General features: G+C 40.6%; 1 protein-coding gene across 1 annotated transcript in view; it reads right to left on the reverse strand.

The window, feature by feature from the left end:
* Nucleotides 1-14,321, reverse strand: part of LOC127058843 (zinc finger and SCAN domain-containing protein 29-like) — a 338,756-nt gene that overhangs the window by 18,010 nt on the left and 306,425 nt on the right. The gene's annotated exons all lie outside the window — the stretch shown is intronic.

Below are 14,321 nucleotides of genomic sequence, written 5' to 3' on the forward strand. Positions count from 1 at the left end.
TTAAGCCTTATGAGGAAGTGGCTATTTTTACACACACAGTATAGAAGTAGTATCATGGATCTCAATATATATAAGTACCCAGCAGGAGGTGGGTAAATGTCTCTTATATTTTGTTCATAACTAAAGAGCATTACAATGTAAATAATGTACAGTTTGTGAATGTTCCTAAATTATTAATACACCAGAAGCTACATTGGAAACTATTAAAATATTTATTCAAACCGTGTAAAAGAACTGTCTGGAAAGACAATGGAGGAAGATCTTTCCTCTTATTCCATTTCCTGTGAGTGACTGGTGTGTGTATTTGATTCAGATGAAATAAAATGGTCAGAATCATCCATATTTTGTCACTCTCTTGCCTTCATTGGGCTTACACCAGGAGCAGACTTGGTCTAACATTCTGAAAGCCAACTCCTGAAAGCAATCAACAAGCTGTGTGTGTCTGTCTTTTCTTAAAGACTGTAAAGACATCTTAATCTTATTTAATAAATATATTTTGGCAAAAAAGCAAGAGCATCTGCAAATATAAAATTGTTTGTCAACAAATAAGTCTCCTCCTTTTATGTTTCCAGGCACTGTTCCTCATTCTCTCGTGTACACTCTGTTGTCTTTCAGTCAGTCTCCGGTGCAGTATTCCATTATTTCTTGTCACTATTAGAATATATAGAGAGACATGTTTTTCAGAAAAAGTTGCTCTACTATCCTGCTTTCAAAACAAATGCTAACAAGCTCAGCTGTATCGGGACCCTTATGGGGAAATTGCTAGCAGGCTGCATTTGCCCCACTGCTTCTGGTGGCCCACTATCTCCTCTGGTTTCAGAGTGTGCGTACGCATGCATGCATGTGTTTCCCAGAAGAAGGCTGCAGACTTGCCTAGCCTCAAGCTACTAGCAGAGTCCTTTCCACTCTAGCTACATGGATGTCTTTTTTCAACTGCAGCAGAAATCCCACAGGGACAACCGTTCCTGAGCTGCTCCCACAGTCCAGCAGTGAGAGGCCTCCTCTTGATGGATTTGTCAGTGCTGGTCAGGTACCCCTTCCCCGTTCACTTTCTAAAGTTTTTTGTCAAGGATAGGGATATTAGCCATGGTGCCTTCATCAGGCCTAATTTCTGTTATGGAGATTTGCATTCCCCAGGCACGGTTGTCTGGTCTGTTAAGGCTATTTTGTGCCACTTCAGCAGCACAAAAATAGCCTTAAGGCTGCTTAATCAGCCAACAGAGGAAAATGACTAGTTAAGTAAGGAGTATGGGAAAATTCTGTACTGGAGTTTGAACTCTGTTTAATTAACATAATTGGTGGTATATGAATCTAGATATCAGTAAAACTAGATCTGGGCCTTAGCAACAAAATTCAGATCTGAAAAGGATCTAAATTTTAGGGTGTTCAGCTATTCTGTTTTTGGTTCAGCCTGTCCTAAAGACATGTTTCAGCTGTGAAATTTGGAAAAGAATCTGGTTCCAAATTTTTCCATAGTTTGAGCCCATCCCTAACAATACTTCTGAAGTTCAGAAGGGAAACAGGAGGCAAGGCTAGTTAGTCAAACATCTTTATTCAACTTCTTCTTTATCGACCTTTCCACTAGATAGCCATGTAGTGCCATCCTCATGCTAATTAAAAGCTGAAACTTGTGCAATCTACTAAAACTTGCATCATCCAAGAGCATGCTTCCGGCTAAAATAGGTACATTTTAGCACCATGGGCTTCACTGGAGTTTATATCTGAGATTAAGTTGGCTCTTACGGTTTACATAATTGGTTCAGCTTTATTCTCAAATTCCAAAATGAGGGAGAACTGATTGTGTCAGCCTTTCTCTCACTATATTTCTTCTTGCTCCTCTATTACAAGAATATTAAGAGAATATACAAGTCTTGTCTTTCATCCTACAAGCAAGCATTTGCCATATTATCATACCATTTAAAAAAGATGCAACCCTAGTAAAGTTAGTGATGTGCAAAGCTAAAAAGGTTCAGAAGCTTTCCAATTGAAAAAGTATCTACAAAATTCAGATTGTTTTCTCTGAAGTTTATCTGACTTAATATAGCTTAGAAATCAGACTGGAAAACCAGGAGAAAAAAAATTCTTAGAGAGAACTTTTTGGGAATTGCCCAGGTTTGACCTACTGATTGTATAACTTCCAGTTATAACTCTCTGTATTTCTGTTTTCCACTCTTCAACAACTGTCTTGGCCCACGTCCAGACTAACCTGCGGCATCGGCAGGTTAAAATCGATTGCTCGGGGATCGATATATCGCGTCTAGTCTGGACGCGATGTATCGATCCCCGAGCGCGCTTACATCGATTCTGGAACTCCATCAACCCGAACGGAGTTCCGGAATCGACACGGAGAGCCGCGGACATCGATGCCGCGCCATCCAGACGGGTGAGTACCTCGATTTTAGAAATTCGACTTCAGCTACGTTATTCACGTAGCTGAAGTTGCGTATCTAAAATCGATTTTAATACCCTAGTCTGGACGTGGCCTTGGTGGGGCCATTCTAATGAATACTGAGCTTTTCTACAGCACTTTTCAACTGCAAATCTCAAATCACTTTAAAAAGAAGGATAAGTATCCTCCCCAGAGGCCAGACTTCCTAGACTTGTTTCCTAGCCTTCATGAGTAGGGCTAAGCATAGTAGAAAAAAAATCCCATCTCCTGAGAAAATGTCTTCCCAACCTACAACCGGTATAGTTCACCTAAATCATTTTATGCACCCAAGATGAAAATGCAGCATTAGCCATTCCTTAAGAAAGGTACCTATTCTTCTGGCTTTAGAAGCTAACAAACTTGTGCATCCACTGCAATGTGACTTCCAGTACTGCCAGCTGGGAGAACAAGCAGCTTGTGGGTGAATTTTCTATTCTGCACACGCAGTGCCCACATCAGAAAGAGGATTTTTCTTAGGGCAGTCATCCATAAGGGATAGAAAAAAAAATAGGAAAAACTGTGACCCTGTTCAATAGCTAAAACCTTGGTTTGAGTCTGCAATATTTAAACATTCCTCTGGTTTGCTTTCCAACCCAAGCACCAGTCAGTCTAATACATTAAAAAATCAGCCTTAGGATTCTGTAGTTTGCATGTGAAATCATCTGTTTGTTTTTTAAGGTGATCTCTTAGAGGCAGTTCTGAGTGCTGGGGGAACTGGCCTCTATTACCCAAAGAGCAGGCACAGCATGAGCAGAAATAGTCCCTCTGCCACAGTCTAGAGAAACCAAGTTTAGGGGTGAGAAGGTAGCTAGATTTCCATGTCTGCTCTACCCATTGTCTCCCTGCTAAGAGTGCAACGAAGGGCATATATTATAAGTCTGTTCCTGTAGTCTTTTCTCAGGTAAAACTCCTATTGGCTTCAGTACGAGCAAAGGGAATCCTCTAATTGAGAATGATCATAGTGGTTTCTGTAAACCCCCCCCCACAACTACTGCCACAGGGGGTGTGAAAGGGGATGAGTCTGGGAGGCATAGCTTCAGCAGAGTTTTGCCTGTGTGAAGGCTGCAGGCTTGGGTCATGTTAACTATTCCAATTTTCCTGTCTGGTGTTCGCAACGTACTCAGCACTGCGTAGATCACATGCAAATAAAAGTATGTTTCTGCCCTTCAAGAATTGACAGTCAAAAAGATTTGATTAATAATAGAGGAATTCTGTGCCCATCTGAGAACCGATCTCAGATCTATTTAGTCCCAGTCCAGTATCTCAACCACAAAACCATCCTTCTGTTTCATTTCCCCTGAGCTACCCAGCGTCCTCAACGTTTTTGATGAATTTACGGAGGGAAGACTTATTTCTGCAAAACATTTGAACATGCCTTACACTGCAGCCAATTGTTGAATCAGGGTTTCATTAGCTGCAGTGGTATTGTAAGCCCAGACCCTTAGGGATTTTGGAAGCATTTCCTTGAATATGAGAGAAATTTGCAAGTGGAGCAATCCGTACGCATTTGATTAAGGTAATTAAAAACACCTTATTTCATTCTTGGACATGCACAGCTGGAGCCCTCACCTATTGAAAACATTGCTGGTTTGTGCTTCAAGTGAATCAGTGGACCAAGTGGATCAAGTCCATGAAGATGTGTGAAAAGTGCAACCCATAGCACCCTCCTCCCCCAGCTGAAACCAGGGCAGTGGCTGTAAATAAAATCCAGATGCTAGCTTAAAAGGCATCAACTACAGCTGGAGGCTCCTTTCGGTGGGGAGGGATGGCCAAGAACAAGTCTATTCAATCCACATGCAAGTTCTGTGGTGTTAAGGATCAGAGACTTGAAAAGTTCATTGAGGCTGTGAGTCTGTTTTCAAAGGCCCGTGTGCCTTACTGACTTAGCTCTGAAGTGAGACACTGATATTAACTACTGACTTTTCAAAGCGCTTTTCATAAGGTTGAAGCACTTATACTGTTATGCACTATGGCCAAGATTTTTCTAAAGTAACTAGTGAGTTGAGGTGCCCAGCTGGAGTCCAGGGCTTCAAAGGACAGGTGTGCAATTCTTTCTGTTTAAAGTTGGCCCCTCCAAATCTCTAGTTGTCCTAGAAAGTCTTGGCCTTCTATGCAGTTAGGGCTGAATTCCTAATAGGAATTTTGCCATTGACTTCCGTGGAACCAGGATCAGGCCCATAACGTCCTGCTTAACCTACAGAAAACTTTCTGTACATATTTTGTACTCTAATGTGCTGGTGTTAACTGAGAAATCCTTATTAATATTCTCTGTTAGTAATATTACATTGTCACCTGTCAAGATGGTGGCATGTGGGCCTTGGATACTCTTGGCTCTACATATCTTCTCCAGGCCTGAGTTCTGGGTGAGCCTGAGAGAACCTAAGCCAATATTTGAATGTCTTCTCTCTGGTGCGCCCAAGCCCCAGACCACCCTATTCTAGGAAGACCCAAAACCATCTGAGACTGCATTCTTCTTCTTGATTCTACCTAGCTCCCAACTCCCCCTCTGGTCACCCATCCCAGCCCCTCAGCTCCCACCCTGCTTATCAAAAGGCACAAAAACATAATAAACAGATGACTTTAGCAGCATTTAATTTTTGAAACATTATCAACTTCTTAACAATTAACATTTTTTTCTGTTCTTGGTCCTTGAGGAGTCTCCTGATAAACTTAAGGACAAAGCTGATGGGTAGTTAACCGAGGCACTACACATACCCTTTGTGCACATGCACACAAACAAACACAGACACTCCATGCCACGTGTACTTACTTTGTGAGCTTGCCACAACTGTCTGGGCATTAGCTAAGCAGCATCTCCTGCACTCCTGAGCTCTAAAAAGGTAGTTAGTTAGCAGATACACAGCAAGGCTACTACCTGCAACATCAGGCAAAATGAACGAAAACCATAAAATCAAGGTGTGCATGTGCTCAGAGTCCAGTCCCCCAAGATGGCAATACTCTGCATGATGTAAACCAGGCTACAGCTGGTCAGAAAATTTTTGTCTTAGGAGTTTTCCACTGAACAAATGTTATTTTGACAAAACTGAATTTTTTTTCATGAAATCTTATTGATTGGGATGACATTTAGTTTTAAAAAACTCCAAATTGTGGGGATATTTTTTAAAAAAAAAAGTCGTCTTTCAAAGTTGCCAGAACTAAAGTTTTGAGGTGTTTGTTTCAGAATTACTTGTCATTTTGAAATGTCTTAAAAATATATATTTTTAATGTAATATCCTTGAAATCAAAACAAAATTTCAGGGGGAGCCAGAACAACATTTCATAGAGAGAACTGTATTATTGTTAGGTTTTGTAAAACTTTTTGGGCCAGATCCTCAGCTCGTGAAAGTCAGCATAGTCAAGAGAGCTACACCAGCTTTTCGCAGTGAGGGAACTAGCCCTCAAACACCACAATAATTGTCATTCCAGACCACCTGCCAAAGTCCTGTTGAAGGGAAAGAGAGAGTTAGAAAGCTAGTGACACTTTGAGCCACTGTTTCCCTACCATCCAGCCTATGAGAAATAAATGCAGTGTGCATGTGTTGGGGCTCATAAAAAGAGAGGCCAAATCCAAAGATACCCATTGACTTCTGTGGGCTTTGGATGAGGGCCTTAGTTAGTTTTTGTGAGTAATAAAGATGAAGCCTTGGTTTGAGGGTGGGAGGATGCACAGGCAAGTTCAGGAGTTAATTTCAGAAGGCCTGGGGGAGGAGAGGGAGAGCTGAACTAGAGACTAGGTAAAGAGGGAGCAATAGGAGATACCTAGCTGGAAATTAAGAAAAGTCTTGAAGGAGAGAAATAGACACACACAGCAGGGAATGAGGCAGAGGTTGTGTGTGTTGGCATCAGAGATAGAGAGAGGGGCCTGGCTGGGAATGTAGAATGTGATGTTTGTGTTCCTCAGAAGACTACAGATACAGAGCCAAGACAAAGGACCCTATTCCGTATGTTCAATGTCTGCCTACTAGGATGCAGCTTTTTGAAAATTTTAACACAAAGTGATTGGACTATTTCAAGCTTTATTTAGATCTTTAAAAATGTGTAATTTATTTATTTACTTACTTACTACCTGCCTACCATGAGGCCAGTTATTGGTGCTTGTGGATTGGGTCTGACTATTCACAATGAACCAAATTCAATACTAACTTCAGTGGAAAATAAATTTGACCCATGATTTGTAAGTATTTTTAATAACTCTCTGAAAATAGCCATTCTGCTTCTCTTCTTTCCATTTTCAGTGAAAGTGTCCTGCTGGTGAGAAGTGTTTAGAATGAAAGCCCTATGGGTATGGTAGAGGTGATGAGCCACTTCTAGGGTTGAGAGAATAAATCAATCAGTGTGACCATTCGATCCTCACTTTTAATTTGAACCTGCCGATTACAGGTGCCAATTAGTACCAGTCATGGTGATATTTTGTGATGTGGATATTAGTTCCTTCGGAACTGATAGCTAACTCTCTTCATGATGGTCACCTCACTTAGGAGCAATCTAGGCTAGATTTAATCCTAACGGTGAAGATTTGGTATTCTCATACTAAACCTCTCTATTCCTCTATCCCTACTTCTCCCATCCCGGGAGAATGCTAATTATTTTCAGGGGATCCTGGGTACGCCTAGCCCACCATATCTTTGTGTATAAATATCAGAATTCATAAGGGTCTTTAAGTGGTTTCTTTTCTGAAAAATGTCAAGTAGAGATCTGTCCCTTTTTTGTCCCTGTCTATTAACTACTTTTTGTAGCATTGGCGTGTCCTCTGATATCTTCCCTATGGTGCTTATTAACTTTTAAAATGTGCATGTCCTAACTATACCTCTAGAGAACTATTGTCTTTAAATGAAAGTGTCTGATGGAGGTTGTACACTTCACATCTACTGCAATATTGGGAAAATAAGTGACAGGAAATAAAAGGCAGCCTAGGGCAATTTTTTTCTTAAAGAAACTCATATATATGTTAATATTTGTAGAGCATGTTCACCCCTGTTTTGCTCTTTTCTGTTCATGCAGGCATCTCTCCTCTTTACTCCTGGGCCAGTATTAAGCATATTAGTGGCATGGTAAAAATATGTTCTTCTAATATTTCTAATAACATCTGGTGAGTTCATATGTGCCCTTGAACTCTACTCTACAAATGTTAGGCACACCCCAGAGTCCACTCAGGATGAATGAAATAGATTGGATAAAAGATTATATAAACTTCTGCCCTAAACCCTTGAACTTGACGCTGCTGACTCACTCTGGCAGCCAGACCATGTGGGGTCTCGCTACCTCCAGCTCAGAAGTATAAATGCTGATTGTCTTTTCTGGAGCAATATAGAGGACAGGAAGACACACACACGCACACAGGCACACAAAACAAATAGCTCAGGGAAGAGCCTTGAGGGCTAACATTTGTGCTTGTAAGCACAGTCCTAGCCTTAGAGCTTTGCTACGTGATTTAAGAATAAAGGGGATCCCTCAGGAAGGGAATAAGTTTGGACAATAACCTGCATGCAAGCATGAATGCACATGGTAGGAATGGGGTAGCAACTAGAAATGGAACCTGCTCTTACGTGTTTTTTCAACACAATTTTGTAGATAAACTTTTGATAATCTGAGAGAAGAATACAGTCTTTTGGAAAAGCACAAAGATGGGAGTCACAAGGCTTGTTGTATTCCTGGCTCTGCCAGGGCAAGTCACTTTACCTCTCTGTGCCCCTGTTTCCCTGTCAATATACAGGTAATCATGATACTTCTCTATTTCACAGGAATGTTATGAGGCCTCATTCATTCATCTACCTAAAGTGCTTTGGAATTCTTGAATGGATGATACTATAGAAGCTCAGAGTAAACACTCTGAGGTTTTATCTGACCCAGACTCTGAATTCTAAGGGACACAATAGTAGTAATACTGAGCAACCAAAACTAAGTGACATCAGCAAGGATCCTTAGTGCCTTTGAAAACCAGGCTGAAGTTATGTCACACACTGGCTAAGTATGTTTGGTCATGTCACCCTATAAGTGGCTGGATCAGATATGTGAAATAAGCCATTTACTAGTACCGGATAACAGAGTTACTCTGAGTTCATGTGATAGAGGCCCATGCTTTTGGTTCTAAAGGTCCAGAGTTCTATATCTTCATTGAAAGGCTTGGTAGGTGCTGTTGTATTAGTATCAGAATATAATAAATTTCAGAATGTAGAGGTGAATATGGGAACTTTTCACTCCAAAATATATCTTGGCTAATGTATTTAGCTTGTCTAATTTCTAAAGATTTAAAGACAAAATATGTGCCATCCTGTTCTTTTAATAACCACTGTACATTTGTAGCTTGTCATGTAGCTAGAGCATGGATCCAAGATAACAGAGTTGTTAGGAAATTATTTTAAATGATGTAGGGATAGCCATTCCTCATAGTTCAACATAAACTAATTCTAAAATACTGAATGATCCAGAAGCTGTATTTCCACACTGGAATTAAAACTTGGACACCATAAGCCTGACATTAATTTCAAATTTCAACTGGCATTAATAATAATATTTACATTTCTTTTGGATTAGATTTGTAAAAACATTTTTACAAAGAAAACTGTCATGCATTTTATCTTTCTAATTATATTTCTGGGTGGATCATCATCATACCAATGTGCTGTTAATAAATGATAATGCTTATGTGGAAAATCCTAAACTCATTAGTCGGGCAAAAGTCCCATTGAAATGAGTGGGAGTTTAACCTGTACACAGGTTATATCCCTTGTTTGTTTTTATTTGATTATACTCTTAGTCATTCCATCTGAATATATTTGACAGTGATCGTTACCATGATAACTTTGACTAGGGCAGAAGAGGTAGGTTGAAGCTATAGATAAAATACAACAATACTGACTAAGCCTATTAGACAGATCTATTAATCAGCCACTAACTGAAAGTACATAGCTAGCAATGGATAGACTTAACTCGGGGGTTGCCTTACTTGGGGCTTGTCTACAGGGAGGGTATGTTATTGCACACCAGCTTGGCTGTAAACTCTAGCACACATCAACATGTCCCGCACTAAATGTCTGTTGGTCCATGCTAAAAGTTCCCTAGTGCATGATGACATAGTCCCATTTCCAGTGCTGGAGTCACCGCCCCTCCCCCCCCCCAAAAAAAAAAAAGGGCTGGAGGAGGCAGAAGCTTGTTCTAAAAATTAAGATGGGAGAGGGGAGGCCAGAGATACAGAGGCCCTGAGAGGAAACAATGGGGAGGTGGGGAGTAGTGGTGGGAATTGAGAGGAAGATAGGAGCAGTGGAGCAGACCATGGGGATCAGGGGAGTTGACTCCTCACAAAACCCATCCCATTTCTGTGTCCCATCTATCTGTGCCTGGCAGGGGAGCTCCGTTGTCCAGGCAGCCCTGCTACCCAGGTCCAACTCCAAGCTTCTGGCAACTTCAGGGCCTCAGCTGCCTGCCCAGTCTGGTCCTCCACTCCCTCTGCACTGCCCCTCACTGAGCACCTCCTAACAAGGCTCAGCACCTGCCGACTCAGAGGACACTCTGCAGCCAAGGAGGGAAAGAGGTTTCTTTCCTGGTACTGGCTCCGCACGTTAGGCACTGGCACCAGGGCCCTGCTCACCCCCTGCATGGAGGCTGGGAGGTGGCTACATTTAGCAGAAGTACTAGAATGATGTTCTAGGTCCCCCAAAGAATCCAGGAATGGTGTTCTGGCAGGACCCAAGCACTGCCCATTTCAAACTGCAGTAAGTCAACCCATACTAAAGAACTTTTAGTGTGTGCCAGCACCGTTCCCATGGACAGTTAGTGCGTGGCCTGCAGGTGTGTGCTAGAATTTCTAGTTCAGCTTGTGCACGCTAAGGCACCATGTAGATAAATCCTTGGAAGTGAAGATGTGACCACAACTTCTTGTTTCTGAGCAAATAAATGCTTCTTCCAATAAAAAACTGACCCACTTGCAAAGCTAAAATTCTAGCGCTGAAGCTTGGAGATATATGAATAGAAATTGTTATTGTGGGTGCAAAAAGTTTTACCAATATCAATGAATTAAGCATCAGACCTCCCAGGAGTTTAGGAAAATGTTATTCCTCATTTATAGCTAAGGAACTGAGGTGGAGAGTAGTTATGTGGCTCACCGAAGATCGTACAGATAGTCAGGGATAGAACCCAGTTCTCTTGACAAATGTCCTTTACTTGAACTAGAAGACCATTCTTTCATAATGAATATTCATATCAAAGTCTGTGGACTAATAATGTGTTAATGTTTAAACTTTCAAAATCTGACTGCAACGCAATGTCTACCTATTGTACTCTCATGATGGAATACTTCTGCTATGTAGCCATAGCCTCTTTATAGGTACAGAATCACTTGTGCATCAAAGCATGGTGATAGGCCAACATTTTTTTGAAATAACAATAAATACTGCTTTTGTGAGTCTAGTGCTGGTGGAAGGGGCCAGCCTGACAATCCTGGAGACTGAAGTCCCATTTTAACCACAGCCCTTCAATGGTAAGCTTGCACTACTGATGACTTTTCCATAATACCCCACCAATCTGCCTCAAATCCAAGGTGGAAAGGGGTTGCCTATAGGCTACAGGGAATAGGGTAGCTATCTCCAGTCTACTCAGTCATTGACTAGGACTGCCAACAAAGGGCTTGATTAATCCTTAGTGTAACCCCACTGAAGTCAGTAGGGTTTCACCAGAGATGAATTTAATCCAAGGTAACGCTTACTGGTGTAAATCATGTAAATTTCTTCTGTGATCTGGACCTATGCCCACTAGAATCAAAACTGAACTCAATTCCCATTTGCCACCATCCCAGGCAGTTAATAACATCACAAAGTAAGGGGTTGAATTTCAAGCCCTTTGCATCTTAATGGCCATATAGCTCCTGCCTGGCATATATAATGGAAATAAAGCACATAACACCAGAGCTTCTAAAATGACACAGTTTTTATTATAGATTTACTTTTTCAAAGAAAATAAATCAGCTACACCAAGCTGTCAAGAAGTATTGTTGAATTAAAGCTTCTATATCTTTACAAATGCTTTTTTTCCCTCTTGAAAGTTATGTAAATAGTTTGAGCCGTTAGAGAAAGAGAGAACTAGAAAGTCTATGCACACGTAACCTTTAGGATCTTTCCCCCTTGAAAGCTAAGAATTGCAGTAATTTATTTTGCAGGAAACTTTTTGAGTCTAGTTGATGGGGCAGTTAGAGTTTAAGAGCCTGATTCTTGACACTACTCCAGCTGTTCTGCGCTGCCCTAGTGGCACATCACAACTGGAAAGCTGGCTTACCTGGCCCTTGGAGGATTCCCCTTATGTCACAGGGCAAGCATAGAAGCTCTACACCACCCCTGTGATAGGGGGTAAGACAATTTACCTTACATGTAACAGAAACTGATTAGGGCCCTAGAACAGCGTAGTTGGCATCCCTCTTCCTCCTTCTTACCAAATTTAGTGCTAACAATAGGTGTCACCAGAGTGACAACCCTGGAGGCTGAATTCCAATTACCCCTGATATTTGGGAACAGCCATATCTGGGGAAAATCCTGTCTCCAATGAAGTCAATGGCAACCCCCTGAACTCTATGGCTTTGAACCAGTTATCACTTACATGGCAAGATAAGGATTGCACAGATCTTTGTTAGCCAATTTCATGCAGGCAACTAAATAGCCAGATTGCTATAACACTTTTGATCAGCTTTGAATTGCTATAATTGCTAATGGGATAAGGCTCCATAGTCCCTTGTAAATGCTGTTGGATCTATTGGATGCCTAGGTGTTTTGGTGAAATATCTGTGATTCATGCCAGTTAAACTGATCTTTTCAGTCTGGGCCAAATCCTGAACAGGTTATTCAGGCAAAATTCACTTTGAGTTTACCTAAGGTAAGAACAAAGGGCTATATTTTAAAAGGTATTTAGGTGCTGCACTCCCAGAGGTAGACACCTAAATATCTTTAAAAATCTATCTAAATAAAAACTGCGTGAGGACTTGAGGATTCGGCCTCTTGTTAATTGAAAGACAGAGTATCAGAGGTATCTGGAGGAAAATGAACATGTAAGAGTTCAATACACAGAGCACTGATTTTCTTTATTTTTATATTGTTTTTATATATTATCTATAGGTGTGGGCCTTCATATTCTTGTATGTCAAAATACATACAGTTATGTATAATTTGGTACAATATATGTGCCGAGTATATATGTACCCAAACCCCACATACAAACATCCCCAAATTTTGGGAAAGTTTATCTTGATATAGATCAAACCTTCATGGTCTCTTCCCCCGACACACCCCCCCCCCCAGCTTTTCTGTAATGATTGCACCAATCCACTACATATGAACATCCCAACTTGGAGAAAGTTTGGCTCCTGATCCAAATCTTGCAGTACATGCATCTCTAACTCTTTATTTGTGACTTCAATGAATTGCGATCAGTGATGTTGAACTAATGAGGAAACTTCTTCAGGGGGAAAGTGCAAAAAAGGGGAAGGGGAAATACCATTAAAAAAGAAAAATTGGCAGTAAGAATACAAGTGAAGGCTTTTAATTACCCTGTTTCCTGCCTGAAAGATCAGTGGATATGGGTTCACTTTGCATTTGGGCTTTTCAACACTTTGGCATTTTCTGGCTCATTTGAGAAATTGTAGAAATAGGAAACGTCTACAGAACAGCCAATAATAAATTACAAGAAGTTGAGAAGCAGTAAATTAGACTGTAGTCAGACTGTGTTACAATTGGCTTGACAATCAGCCCATTAAACAGAGGAAAAACAACAGCACTCTTAATTAAAAACAAAACAGAAACAATACCCAAATCACAAAATAGCCCCCAGTTTTTTTGTCCAGTTGTCTGTCATTTGCAGTAGTCTCCAACCTCAATCTTCACAAATAAACGTTGCTACTTTTATTAGAGGGTCTCTCCTTAACAAGTAAGACACGTTTGCTCAGCATGCTGTGTTCTTTCAAAAGGAATTTCATTACTAATGTTAAAAGGAAAGACACATTTTCAAGGGACATTGTCAAGAAGTAAGATAATAATATACTATTTCTTTAGCTGACACAACTTCCTACTACAAACATGGTCATCACCTTTTAAAAAGTCATTTTTGTGGGTGTATTTTCATCTGCAGTTTTAATCTGAAAATGTACTCTATCCAAAGAGCATCATGACATCCCATGTTCTCTCTTGCTGATCTTCAAATCAAATTTCCTCAGTGTACAAGTAAAATAATGTCACTCCACACATACCCATTGCCAAGTCAGCAATCTTGCCCTGGGATGTAAAGGTAAAGTCTGTTCTTTTGGGCTCCTGTGACATCACATGATTAAAGATTACAGGAAAAACTTAGGTCCTGAACCTGACAACACTTTCTCATACATATTAAGTTAATCACATGCATGTTTGCAAGAATGGCTCGGCATTGCTAACAGGAGTAAAAAAAGGCAAAAACTGATTGTTGTCACTAAAGTTAGCAATATGACTGACACATTTTGGGAAGATCTGTTGAATGAGAAGGTAACAATTTGTTGCTCTTCTGACCAGAGCCATGCTTTGAAGATTCTATGGTAGTGTTTGCAACTGAAACATCATAATGTGTGAGCATACGAGAACCAAAAAGAAGAATCTTACTTCACATTCAACAGTCTAATTTTACTGTCCCAAATGCGATGATGTTCAGAAAGTAAATGAAGAGCATATAGGTCTTTAAAGTACATTTGTGTATGAATTCCTTCAATGAGAGTCATCAGAGACAGTGTTAGTGACATTGTTTAAAAGAAAATGAACTTGACATAGTCTCTTTAAGTTATTCCTGGTTTAAAAACTGATTTAGGACTCCTGTTTCCTGCTCGCCTGGAAGCAGAGGGCTTAGTCCACTATGTTGCCCCTTATGTGGTCATTTACATCTGTGCAAAGTA

The sequence above is a fragment of the Gopherus flavomarginatus genome, chromosome 1 (genome assembly GCF_025201925.1).
Source record: "Gopherus flavomarginatus isolate rGopFla2 chromosome 1, rGopFla2.mat.asm, whole genome shotgun sequence".
Taxonomy (NCBI): domain Eukaryota; kingdom Metazoa; phylum Chordata; order Testudines; family Testudinidae; genus Gopherus; species Gopherus flavomarginatus.